Below are 14,358 nucleotides of genomic sequence, written 5' to 3'. Positions count from 1 at the left end.
GCTATTTCTCGGTTTTTGTGTTTGTTCTCTCATCCAGTTTTTTTTTACTGTCGATGGTTTGTCTACTGACTTATCTATCTGTATGTCAGCTGTACTCTCATTATCACATTTTTTCTGTCACCACTAACACTCCCCTGCTAAGTCCATGGGCCGCATTTGCCTTGCAGGGACTTCTTGCAATAATTCTGTTTGAAGCCTCACCAACTGCGCAAGGCAATCACTGGATCTATTTGAGGATGGTTTTGTGAGCAGTTGTCCAGACTTACATCATCATCTCTGGCTCTCTGTCAAGTGCTCCTGTGTTCATCCACCCCTTTATGCATATATTCTCTTTGGATCATTTTCTCTTGCCAACCATCAGGGAACACTGATGGCAAGTAAGGCTGTTGCAATGGACTACTGTACACAACTCACTGTTTCTATCATAAGAAGAAAGTACTATAAAAAGATGTTTAAGCAGGCACTTTAGCTGAATTGGTTGCATTTACAACAGGAAATCTTGGATAGTTCCACTTCTGAAAACAAAAACCCTAACAGACAATTCACTGCTGGGGCTTTCCTCATTTGTAGACTAATTGATGGAGTTTAATTGCTGCTATGAGCTATGACCTCCATTCATGTTTCGTGACCAAGAGGATGGCAGAAAGCAAACCAGATAAACTTTGAATGTTTTGTTTTCTTTACATTCTTATTTTTCTTATAGCCAAGTGAGGTGGAGAAAGAAAGCAGTTTGACTCAGAATCCCTTTTTTTTTCATCTTTCCCTAAGCACCAGGTTTTCATATCAGGAAAAGAAACTTTTCCATTCAACTGTTCAGATATTTTATTGCTCACCTCGGGAACAAGTGGGACTTGAACCCAGGCCTCTTGACTCTACCAGTGTACAGGAGCCTGTTTCATCACAATAAAGCTTACTGTTTGTAGGCATGGTTTATCCAGCTATGTTTAACCAAACTGTAATATAAATTGTATAAAAGAATACATTTTTGCAACCCCTCTTTTCGTTCCTTCTAATTGTTCACTCCCTCACTGCCCCACCACCAAAAACAGAACTGTTTCTTTCTGTGAATTAGTTTGTGTACATATTTGATTTTTAAAAAATTATTTCAAGTATTGTCTCTGTTCTCGTCCAATAAAGGGCATAAAGCCTTCCGTCCAGTGCCTTTTCTCTGACAGCTACTGACATGATGGGGAGTACTGAACACAACGTAGTGTGCTATAAAAAGATCAGCTTATTTGACCATCAGTTTCAAAGCATGTCAGAGCTTCACTGACAACAATATTTGGGTTGTGTAACTGTTCCACAAAATGCATTTCTCCTTCCAGAAACATTCATTGAGAACAATTCCTACATGTTGTGACTTCCTACAACATTCCAGAAGCTATTTCTCCAATGTAATTAGATTCTCAAGACCTCATTTGTGTGTCTGTATAATGTAGACGTGGTGTTTTAAATGTGGTAATGTTTGTACAGTTGCCTTGTGTTGTCCATTCAGTGATGTGTTATATATTGTTAGTTTGTTTGATGAGTGTTGTATGCTGCTTCTGCAGAGCTTGTATAGAAGTTTCAAAGCACCTAACATGATTGATTTTGCTGCCCCCTCCCCTCCATCACCATTGCAGCTTGCTGCGATCTTGAACATGTTTAATTATGGGTTTATAAATTTTTAATTTACACTTTGTATTAGATTTACCCGATATTAAGGAAACTGTTGCCTCTTCATCAGCGTGCAGTGTTATAAAATTAAATAAATGGTTTATTTTAAGACACACTAATTTAGACCAGTTTTGTTGAAGCCAACTGGGTTTTACATCAAAATTTAAAATATGAATTGCACCAGCAGAGTATAAATGTGAAAATACTTCACACTTTGAAATAGTCATTGATCTATCACATTCAAGACAAAATTTTGCTTCAGCTACAATACTTTCATAGTGTAAATAAACTATCCTTTTATATTTATGATCTTCAATATGGCAGCTAAGGTGTCAATAATAGTTGCTTGAATAATACATTGTGATATTAGAACTGAGAAACTTAATGCATATAACTTAAATCTTTCTCTTACCATAAGAACTACAGTGTCATAGACCTAATCATTGTGGTGTGGAATTGTATTTCAATGTGTTTGTGTGTGCATTTGTGGTTAATATGTAATATTTGTGAATTACGATAAATGTGTTTGGGAACATTGCCATAGTGAATGTTTGTAACTTTGGCAGAACAATATCTCAGTTACACCTGTGTTGTAATGCAAGTTACTGCCAGCTCTTTTTTTAACAAACTTCCTTTGCATAACCATTGCAATTCTCAGGATTAGAATGCAATTCAAGAGTGACCCCTGCTAACCCAATTTAGCAGAGTTGTTCTTGAGCACTTTTATTGCTTGCTATAAATAACTGACTGTATAGTTGTTTGCTAGTTTTGCAAAAACAATTAAGAGAAGCATCAATTCTTTTCATTTACTAGGGCTGCCATATTTAATCAGTGCCTGAGAGTCAGACTCGACCATTACAGTTTTCCATACCCATCCGATCTGACCATGCCTCTGAATCAGACATGTTTTCATGCTTAACTTAATAATAGATTCTGGCGTATTTTAGGCCCTGAATGGAGTAGTTACTTTCTTTCTTTTAATTGGAGCAAATACAAATATTAGGGCACTATAGCTGCGTGTGGTCAATAGTATGACAGTATAGATTGTTATATTAATTCCAGTTCAGAAAGACTTGATTTACAACTTTTTAATAAAGTTAATCACCTTGGTTTGCTTCATTTTCCCTTTCCTCTTTGCTTTTTCAAGTTTTTTTTATTTTAACTTTGATCCTATTCTGGACCTCTCATTGATTTTAAAATATCTTCCAGTTTTCTTTCCCTCCTCCAGCCTATGATGCATTTGGCCAGTTCCATTCAAATGCATCTGTCTTTGATCAAAGACAGCTCCACGAAGCAACTTTTTAGCATCATTTGGATCACCTATACATGAAACTTGTACTTTTTGGTGTGTGATACACACTTTTTAATTTTACACTGAGTAAAATCTGTTCATTGCAAAATTACTGATTCCTGATGGGATTCGGGCAAGCGTTTAGCCTTCTTGCCCATCTCCTTTGATGTCCTGGCTAATGTACTTTCGTACTGCATGTTTTGAATGCATTTTGGATGATATTGACGGAGTGCATTTGAAGATCATATCTGAGTAGAAAGTGCTTTAAAATGTGATTTAATAAATGCAAAAGTGTCACAAAGATGATTGTAGTAAAGAATCTTTTACACAATTGTTCTGGATTTAGGAATCTCATTATTTGCTTGATTACCATGCAGCAAATGGTCTGTCACAAATGTCTGTTTGCCACTTCTAATTAATAAGCCATGTCTCAGCGACTTCAGGAGATGTATTTGCTTTGAAAAGCTGCCATAGATTACTGTTCCTTTGATAAATTTTAAAAAAAGGTATTGCAAATATTAAGTAAAGGTAAAAGATTTTTCTTACATTTAGACATTCAAAAAGAAAATTTAACTAATTTGTTCCTGGTCTTCCTAGGTAAAGATAATTAATGTGTCTATTATACCTACAAGAAAAGGTATGATATGCTAAAATAAATTGCTGTGTAAAATATAAATAACCTGATTACAGATGTGCATTTTAAATATTTTGTTCCTCCTAAATGATTTTCTACAATAAAAATCATGTGTGAACGTTGTTTATTTTGTTCTTTCTGCTCAGTTTGAGCTTTGCTATTTGGGCAAAGCACTCGCACATGGCACCAGTGTATATCTGTTGTATCAATTTATTTCTATAATTTGTTTTTGCTTTTCCTTCCAACTGTAACTCAGTGGATCCACATGTAAATTGATTCACAAAGGTGTCTAATTTAGCAGCTTACCATCTACAATATTCAAAACCTCACTTGCTATCAAGATACCAGTTAATCAAACCGTTAACCATATGTGAAGCATAAAATGACAACTGTTTATAGTTCACGTATTGGATCATTTTGTTTATTACACTATACAAGATTGCAACTTTGATTTATTTCATAGATACAGTGATCAGTGGTGATGTGGAAGCGTACAACTGGGAAAGGTCTCCAGTTTGATTCCAAGGAGGTCTTGAAATGCATAAAAGTGGATAAATCCCTAGGATCTGATCAGATGTACCCTAGAACTCTGTGGGAAGATAGGGAATTGATTGAGCCCCTTGCTGACAAATGTGTCATTGACAGTCACCGGTGAGGTGTCAGAAGACTGGATGTTGGCTAACATGGTACCACTATTGAAGAAACGTGATAAGGAAAAGCCAGGGGAGCTATGGACCAGTGAGCCTGACAGCGCTGGTGAAGTTGTTGGAGGGAATCCTGAGGGACAGGATTTACATGTATTTGGAAAGGCAAGGACTGACTAGGGATAGTCAGCATGGCTTTGTGCGTTGGGAAGTCATGTCTCATGAACTTGATTGAGCTTTTTGAAGAGTTAACAAAGAGGATTGAGGGCAGAGCAGTAGACATGATCTGTATGGACTTCAGCAAGGTGTTTGATAAGGTTCCTTGTGGGAGACTGGTTAGCAAGATTCAGTCTTGTGGAATATAGGAAGAACTAGCCATTTGGATACAGAACTGGCTCGAAGGGAGAAGACAGAGAGTGGTGGTGGGGGGTTGTTTTTCAGACTGGAGGCCTGTGACCAGTGGTGTACCACAAGGATTGGTGCTAGGTTCACTGCTTTTCATCATTTATGTGAACGATTTGGATGTGAACGTAGGAGGTATAGTTAACAAGTTTGCAGATGACTCCAAAATTGGAGGTGTAGTGGACGGTGAAGAAGATTACCTCCGTGTACAACAGGATCTTGATCGAATGGGCCAATGGACTGAGGAGTGGCAGATGGAGTTTAATTTAGCTAAATACGAGGTGCTGTATTTTGGATAAGCAAATCTTAGCAGGACTTAGACACTTCATTCTAAGGTCCTGGGGAGTGTTGCTGAACAAAGAGATCTTGGAGTACAGGTTCATAATTCCTTGAAAGTGGAGTCACAGGTAGATAGGATAGTGAAGAAGGCATTTGGTATGTTTTCCTTTATTGGTCAGAGTATTGAGTATAGGAGTTGGGAGGTCATGTTGTGGCTGTATAGGACATTGGTTAGACCACTTTTGGAATATTGCATGCAGTTCTGGTCTCCTTCCTATCGAAAGGATGTTATGAAACTTGGAAATCTTTTTCTGAACCCTTTCAAGAATGTTGCCAGGGTTGGTGGATTTGAGGCTGAATAGGCTGGGGCTGTTTTCCCTGGAACATTGGAGGCTGAGGAGTGACCTTTGGATAGGATAATTAGACCAGGTCTTTTCCCTGGGGTTGGGTGAGTCCAGAACTAGAGAGCATAGGTTTAGGGTGAGAGGGGAAAAGATGTAAAAGGGAAGTAAGGGGCAACTTTTTCACTAGGTGGTGCCTCTGTGGAATGAGCTACCAGAGGAAGTGGTGGGGGCTGGTACAGTTACAACACTTAAAAGGTATCTGGGTGGGTTTATGAATAGGAAGGGTTTGGAGGCATGTGAGCTAAGTGCTAGCAAATGTGGCTAAATTAGGCTAGGATATCTAGTTGGCATGGACAAGTTGGACTGAAAGTCTGACTCTCAATGGCATGTGTGTGTTAGCCAGTCTCAGACAGAGTACGACCAAGGTGTTAAACATTGTCTTCTGTGCCTTTGAACCAACAAAGTGACATAAGTGAGAATTGTGATCTCTAATCATTATCCTGTTGCTCCTAGTCTCTATCTTGTCACTAAGGGTAGGATAAATATTTAATATAAATACTTACCCAGTCCTCTGTCACAGTAAGAATCCTGTCACTCATGATTGAAAATTGCACCAAATGTGTATTACATAACTTGCCACCACACTCTGCATTTTGCTGGCTAAGTAATGCTGTTTTTATTGGGGGAAGTTTGCTGTGGTTGCATTTGCAAACAGAATAAAGAAACGTTTTTAATATGCTGTTCACTGATTGAACAGTCTGGCATTAACTGGACACTCTCAGCTGTACATCCTGCCCCACCATCATGTAATTTATAGTGTTATTCTAATTTCTACCCTCACATGGTTCACGTGGTATAATATTTGACTGAAGTAACAGGAGACTGGTAGTTCTGAAGCCTTACTTGACAGTCCATCTTCATGTATGTGACATGATTATACATTCAGCAACTAACTTCACAAATGAAACTCCTGGAAAGTAAAAGATGAAATTCTGTTTTTGTGATGTTAATGTCACAGTAGCAACTTGCATTGATTCACAATTCAGGGTCAACCTCTTCCTTGGTGCGAGTTAATGATTGAAAACAACACAGGATGGTATAATTCTTTTGTATTTTGAGATGAGAAATGGGACCATATACAGTAATTGCAATTCTTTTTCATGAAATGAGAGATTAAATAGAAAAAAGCAGTAGAAGTGCTAAAACAATGATAGTCCTGGACAAAATAAAGTATCCCATCTTTTAGGAATGGGAACAAATTTGACTCAGCAAGAAGCAGTCTGCCTCTGCGTTACAGTGGTAACCACTGCTGCTTTTGTAGATATCCTCCTGCTTTCAAATTAAGGATTTTCCTGGACTTGCTTTCACATTTCTCATTCACTGTTGATTTTGTTACTTGAAAAGCTGATTTGCCCTTGGCGATACTTTGGCACCACGCTTAATTTTGAGAGCTCCAATGCCAACTTGCACATTGCCTCCATCTGCATGTCTATCTTAATCCTCAAGTGTAACCTCCCTCTTTGGTGTTCTTTGCAATTGCGTAATCCCTGGAGTCTTCTGCATTCTGTCCATGTGCATCAGTGTCAAATGTTCCACAGATACACATCACCGAACATCATTTTCCAGACCAAAAAAAATCAGAATTTGCAAGCTGCCTCCTAAGAAAAATAAAAGATGAGTATCATTTTTATACAGTTTGGAAAATCTCTGCTCAGTTCCCCAGTAGTGATTTTAAATTTAATGAAATCAATGAATAACCTGGTTTGTAGTAATTGACTTTTTTCTATAAAGAATTGGCAGTAACACAAATGCTACTCTAGAAAGCTACATGTAACAGAACTTAAATCTCCAGATAAAGCATTAATGGCCAAAATGGAAAACTCCTTTTTGCAAAATTGCTAGTTAACTTTATTTTGGCAGTTGTTGAAAATTTGATTTGAATGGGAAGAGTTTCCGCTGCAGTCATGTCAGTTTTAAATTAATAGAATTAAGTCCCAAACTGCTTTAAAATTCCACTTGATTGACTTATTCACTGAAGTGAAAAGTTATGTTTTTATTACTGTACTGTGCAGGAGCCTAACACATTTGAATGCCAGCAGTGTTCAGAAATAGAAATTACATTTGAGCTAACCAATTTACAATGGACTGTTAGCAATATATAGATTACAATATTATTGCACTATATTGATGAGCTTCATTAGATGGGGTTCCAGATGCAGAGCTTAAATGTACCACGAGGGTATAAAATTCAGTTCCTAGTTTGAAACTGTATGCAGAAGTGTTATTTCTAAATGCCAGGGATTTTTAAAGCAACATTAAAATGCAACACACAATCATGATTCCATTCTCCTTAGACGAGACCAAGTAATTTACATTCTGGGGGGCAGGTGTGTAGTAGTAATGTCACTGAACTTGTAATTCAGTAAGCCCATTGGTACAAATCCCAGCGTGCAGCTCATGGAGTTTAATTTCAATTAATAAATTTGGAATTGAAAGTTAGTTCTACAAAACTGAAAGATACAGCTGATTCACTAACTTCCTTTTGGAAAGGAAACCTGTCCTTGTCCAGTCTGGTCCACTATAAATCTAGACCCATATTGATGTGATTGATTCTGACCTACCTTCTACAATGCCGTAGCAAGCTACTCTGTTCAAGGACGTTAGGGATGATCAGTAAATGTTAAACTTGCCAAGGATAACCACATCCCATCCTATTTTGCCCTGGGCGAACATTGTTCCGTCACATAATTCAAAAGTGTTTAATTGAATGTAAAGCAGTTTGGGATACCCAGTGGTCATGAAAAGTGTTATGCAAATGCAAGCCTTTTTAAAATCCTCTTCATTAAAACTCTGTAACACTGACTCCAGCTTCCCCCCCCCAGCCGCCACCTCTCTCACACACATACTTACATCTGCTGTACTGCTGAAATCTCAACTATTCTAGCACCTTCTGGCTGGCCACCTATTATCAGCCCATCATAACTGACTCATTTATAACTCTGATCTTTGTATTTTGCACCAAGTCCACTCTCACTTTACAATGTTCTTGCTGATGAATACTGCATAGGAATTTGAAGAGCAAGAACTGATGCTTCAAAATTATTCTCTATTAATTGGTGGAGTACAGTAAAAAAGAGCATGATGTCCAGGGCTAATTGATTCCAAAATAAAGTATTAATTGAGATAGTGATTAAACTGGGCTCATCTTAACAAACAAAAAAACTCAGCATCAATAAATGCAAGGGTTGTATTAGATGACTAGAGAGAAACAAATATAAATAGGATTGGGCTCCTGAACGATGAGAAAAAGAATAAAAGATATTTAAATGGGGTTGAAGTGGTATTGAGAATGCTTGTAATGTTAAAACCTTTAAAACACCAGATGAATCTCATAATGATGTGCAATATTTTTAAAATGAGAAGAGATTGATGCAAGTTTAGAGAGGGAAAGATGAATACTGACATGATGTATCTTCAGCTGCTGGATGTTGCAACTCTCATGCTAGGAAGTGTATAAATCATAGAATCACTAAAGTGTGGCAGCAGGCCATTTGTCTCGTCAAGTCCATACTCCCCCTCCAAAGGAGGCACATCCCACCACCATGCCTGTAACCCTGAATTTCCCATGGATAATCCACCTACCCTGTACTCTATCAGCAATTTAGCATAGTCAATCCACCTAACCTGCACATCTTTGGACTGTGGGAAGAAACCGGAGCACCCAATGGAAAACCACACAGGGAGAGCACGCAAACTCCACACAGTCGCCTGAGGCTAATATCAAACCTAAGTCCCTGGCACTGTGAGGTAGCTATGCTAACCACTGAGCCACAATGCTACCCTGTGCTTAAAAAAGAACAATGTGAACAAAGGAAGCTAAATAGGTTAATAACCTCTATTGGGAACTGGTTGCCTTGAATTGTGATTCAGCACAAGTTGCTACTCTGATATGAGCAACAAAAATTGCATTTTATCTTTTACCTCCCATGAGTTTCATTGTGAAGTTAGTTGCTGAATTTTCACATCAGTTGTCCACAAACGTTGCGATGAATTGTTAAATAATAACTATTAAAGTGCCCTTTTAATAATGTGATAATTGCTAATGACTGACAAAAAAAATTCACCCAGAATAAATTTAGAGTTTCATTCTTTCGGGCTTTAAATTGTTGAAGGTTTTAAAAATGCTTTTTTTTGTTTCTTGTTTTGCATCTCAATCCAACTATTTTTTTCCTTTTCATTTTATTTCTCTTTCTGCGTCTGCTTTGACTCTAACAGACCCACCTTTTCAATTCTTGTGCTGTTTAGTTTTTAATTTTTCAATTTCATTGATTAAAGAGACATCTAATTAATGCCATTGCTCTCCAAAGTTTCACATTCACCACTGCAATTCTTGTGATGTTATCAGTTCTTAAAAGCTTATTAATATTTTAGTTTCCAGAGCTCTTTCCTTTTGACAGCTTTATAATAAATCAGATTTCCCAAACTGATCATGAACATTTCTGTAATATGACTGCATGCATATTATAAATCACATCATGACCACCAGCCAATCTGAACATCAAATTAGTGGTGTGAGAAGCCATATATTTTGGCACAGTGATAAATATCAACTGTCTGGTTTGCAGTTTTCTTCCAAGAAGATGAAAACAGCCGTTTAACCATTGATAGCCTCAGCAGATCTAGTATCCCACTTTTCTTGTTGAATTGCAGCATTGAATTTAAAAAACATTATTATTACAGACTTAAAGCATTAGCCTGCCTTTCTTGAAAGACCTCCAACCATTGTCAATGACGCATAATTAAAAGCCACCGCATTCAGAATGGATTGTTTGCTGAGGGTTCATCATCTTCCTTAAGGAGAAGATCATTGACAATGACTATTTCTGTATAGGGCAAAAAAAGCTTTTAAAAGAATGCTGCTTAGAGTTATGAGTGCTTCTACTTGTTTAAATAAGACATTAATGTAAAATATAGGAGTGTTTACTTGTACTTCATTCGTCAAATCTGTGCTCTATCTGTCAACACAGAGCCATGAACCATAAGGCAAATCCAGTGATGAGATTTTCAATGATAAATCTTTTACGTACAGAGGCATTGACTAGCACCCAAAGCGCAAATGCAATTGAAAATGGCAAGCTGTATGTGTAGTGTAGAGGAAGACTGTATATCATCTATTGGTTCTTTAATCTCAAATTTGTTGTGCCATCACTATTAATACAGCTGCTCTATCTCACTGATGCCCAAGTGAGGATTGAAAGTGATTTGAATTATGCTTTCTGGAAGTTAAAGGAAGAAGCTGTTGCAGCATATCAGGTATTATCTCAATGAAGTGTTCTCGCAACATCAAGTGTGTGGTGCTGGAAAAGCATACCAGGTCACGCAGCTTCCGAGGAGCAGGACAGTCGATGTTTCGGGCATAAACCCTTCCTGATGAAGGGCTTAGGCTCGAAACGGTAACTCTCCTGCGCCTCAGATGCTGCCTTTCCCAGCATCACATTCTCGACTCTGATCTCCAGCATCTGCAATCCTCGCTTGCTCCTCCCTGTTCTTGCAGCATGCCAGTATTCCAGCAATGGTAGTTTGAAATTTAATGTCACCAAATGAATACATTCATAACCTTGATGTATCATCTTAGCTACATTAGACAAGATTGTAATTTTCACCTTCAGTGGGGGGGGGGGGGGGGGGGGGTAAGAGTTTGTAGTAGTAGTGTAGGCACCTGTTTCTCACCTCTTCCAATAGCCTTATCGACTGGGTTTGGGATAGTTCTTCTAGACTAGCCACATGGACGGTGACTATGGAAATTTACCACATCTGACTGAAGCACTTGTAATTATTTTACAGGGAATTCTTCTTCCAATATTTCTACCTTGCCTTGCAGGTTTGGTGAAAGAACACGTCAGAGAATAGTTGAATTTTTGTTTACAATCCTGTATGAATGTGTTAGTGCTACTTCTCACTGTTTCGTGTGAATTGACAAATTCTGCTTCTCCTGTTCGATTGCAACCAGCAAACCCTTTAAGGTGCACAATGATGCATGGAGAAAGACTGTACAAAGAGAGTAATAGATTCCAAAATCTTGCCACCACTTTAAGAGTGGAGTTGGCAACTTAGAAGAACACCAACAAAAAAATCAATCACTTGCAAATTATATGTACTAACATCAGAGAGAGCAATGGTACATCAGAGTGCATAGTTTCTTGACATACTGACAAAACTCAGGATAGATGGCCATTGTTCTGAAGATTATCAGTGGCTCAATTTTAATAATGGGGGTTCAAACAAAGTTAGATTGAATACGATATTTCTGATATTACTTTTGTTTCAATTGCTTTAAATTTTAAAGTGATGTTTAATAAATTAAAAGTCAGTAATTCTGACTGGGAATAGAAATTTCAACATGGAGAAGGCTGTAGTTAGTTTGCAGAAATTGCCAGTCAGAATAGTCTGGATTTGTTAAGTTTAATATTGTACAGCCTGATTCGCAAGCAATTCTTTCTATGAACATACTTCAGTGTGCCATTAAGAGTAGCTACTTTATTAACATTGCAAGCAGAGTTTGGCTGTTGATTGTCTAATCTGAAATCTTCCCTCCTTCTGCCTCATCCCAGATCCAACCCTCCAACTCAGCATTGCCCTCTTGACCTGTCCATCTTCCTTCCCACCTATCCGCTCCACCCTCCCGACCTAACTTTTACCATCACCCCCAACTTTCATATACCTATAGCCTTCCCAGCTACCTTCACCCCAGCCCCACCCTCCTATTTATCTCTCAGCCCACGTCCCCCCACCTCACATTGCTGGTGAAGAGCTTATCCCCGAAACAGCGACTCTCCTCCTCGGATGCTGCCTGACCTGCTGTGCTTTCCAGCGCCACACTTTTCTATTCTGAAATCTTGTACCTTATAGTGAACTCAGGTCTGCAAGAGGAGGTAATTTGGCCCATTGTGCCTGCACCAGCTGTCCAAATGAGCAACTCACTTAGTGCCATTCTCCAACCTTCTCCCCATAACTCTGCACCTTCTTATTTTCTAAGTAACAATCTAATTTTTTTTATTGATTCCAGCGAACATGCCTCTATCACAATCTCAGGCAATGCATTCCAGACTTTAAGCATGAGTGCAGAGTGCTGAATGTGCGCTCTTTAGAAAACCCTAATATTTGCCCAACTTAAAGAGCCATTGCCACTGACCAGCTCCGTTCCCCCCTCAATAGCAGTTGCCAGCCAACATTCCTTTTTTCTTGCATTGGCCTCTACATTACTCACCGTTTCAGGCTTTCATACACAGCCACTGCCAATGACCCCTCTCTGCTGCTAGCCTCGCCTGATTTTTCAGCAGCAAAAGCTCAAGATTTCTCTCGCAAGACCGCAGGAAAGGTGCAACTTTACCCAGAAATCAACTTTATCACCATCAGTTCATGTTGGTGATCAGGAATGTGCCGCCTGTAAGTGTAGAGGAAGCAGCTTCAATACTAACCTTTTTAATAAGAGAATTGGATACACCCTTTAAAAAGAAATAACATTTGCAGAGCTATGACTAAAGAATCAGGGTAGTTTTTCCAAATACTTGGATTGAGCTTAATGGGTTAAGTGGTATCCTCCCCTGCTATAAGACTCTGTTGACCTGTGCCTTTTTTTCTGCCTGCTCAGTCCTCTGAAAAACATTTTCATCTTTTGTCTTCCCTTCCCCCTCAACAAGAGAAAGCAAATGATGGTAACTATTTCAACTTTCACATAGGAACAGTAAAATTGTTTCATAGAGAATCTGACCCTCACCTCCAGCATATTTTCTTTCAATTTTAGTGGAAGAGTTCTAAAAATTATAAACAGTGTCTCAGCAGGATAGAGGTTGTACACCTAAGATGGAAGATCATCATTTCACCTACACAATTCCCACCAAGGACTGGCAAGCCACCACTACTTTAACATTAGTACATTGTGAATGGGAGCTATATTGCTGTGTTTGTCAGTAACTGTCCAGTGGCTGACAGGAATAAAACACTAAATTGTCAATCTTGCTTATAGTTACACACAGAACAGTGATTGTGAGCACACTCAAGCAATGAAGGAACCATACAAATTGGTTTATTTTTCTTGTACCATGCATGAATTGCTGTCCAAAGAAGAATAATGGTTGGCCACATGGCTGGTCCACTTCTGCAAGGATGGCTGGTTGATAATCCCCTGTTAAGCTCGTCATCAGGATAGTGTGCTGCAAAATGACATCCTAAAGAAAATAATATCTGTGGTCTTTAGTCCAAGCCTTGGTTAGTCTTGTTCTAACTGTCATGAGAAGTGAGGCTACTGGCTTGGTTTTAATTCTGGCCATTTGAATCAAGTTTGAGACGCACACTTTATTCCAGAATTGTAGGTTTTAATCTGAATCCCACTCCATTTGGGAAATCTGTTGGAATGCTGCATGATTCTTTAAAGCAGGGGTTGATCTCAAATCACCATGTCATGTAAGATCAAGACCTTGTTACCTAATTCCTAGTTTTGTGAATGAATGAATGAATGAGAGGTTACATGAATGATATTGACAAAGACTGTTAGCAGTTTGTAAACAAGGATGCTTATAGAAATTGGTGATTCTTGCTAGATAAATTTAAAACACCGTGAGTTATTAGTTGTCAGATGTGCTGCATTTCAAGTTAGGATTTATGTTTATGTGGCAGAGAAGCTGTAATTTAGCATAGAGAGGTGTGTCATTGTTGATTCGTAACTGCATAGAAAAGATTCTAAAGCTATGTTAAGGGTAAGAGAATACTCTTCCTATTAAATGTTCAACACTTTGTTTATGGCTACTGACAGCTTGAAAGGAAATTGCATTTACAGAGATAACTATTGTAGCTCAAGTACTGGATTCACGTAAATCAGCCCTGACAATGAGGCTGAATTCAAATGAGTCTGCACCACATTAAGAACTTTAACCCAAGGCCCTGACAATTTCACTTAAATCTTAACATGCAAATTGTGAAAACATGCCTATTCAGATTTTGACCTGTATTCATCCATCATTGAAGCAGGTTAATTGCAAATATGAATGTCCAAACAATAAACAATGGGTGCTGTGGATAAAAAAGAAACCTTTTCAAGGCTAGCTTGAC

Source organism: Chiloscyllium punctatum, chromosome 7, assembly GCF_047496795.1.
Source record: "Chiloscyllium punctatum isolate Juve2018m chromosome 7, sChiPun1.3, whole genome shotgun sequence".
Lineage (NCBI taxonomy): Eukaryota > Metazoa > Chordata > Chondrichthyes > Orectolobiformes > Hemiscylliidae > Chiloscyllium > Chiloscyllium punctatum.
The sequence above is the reverse complement of the archived record's forward strand: the minus strand, read 5'-3'. Positions refer to the sequence as shown.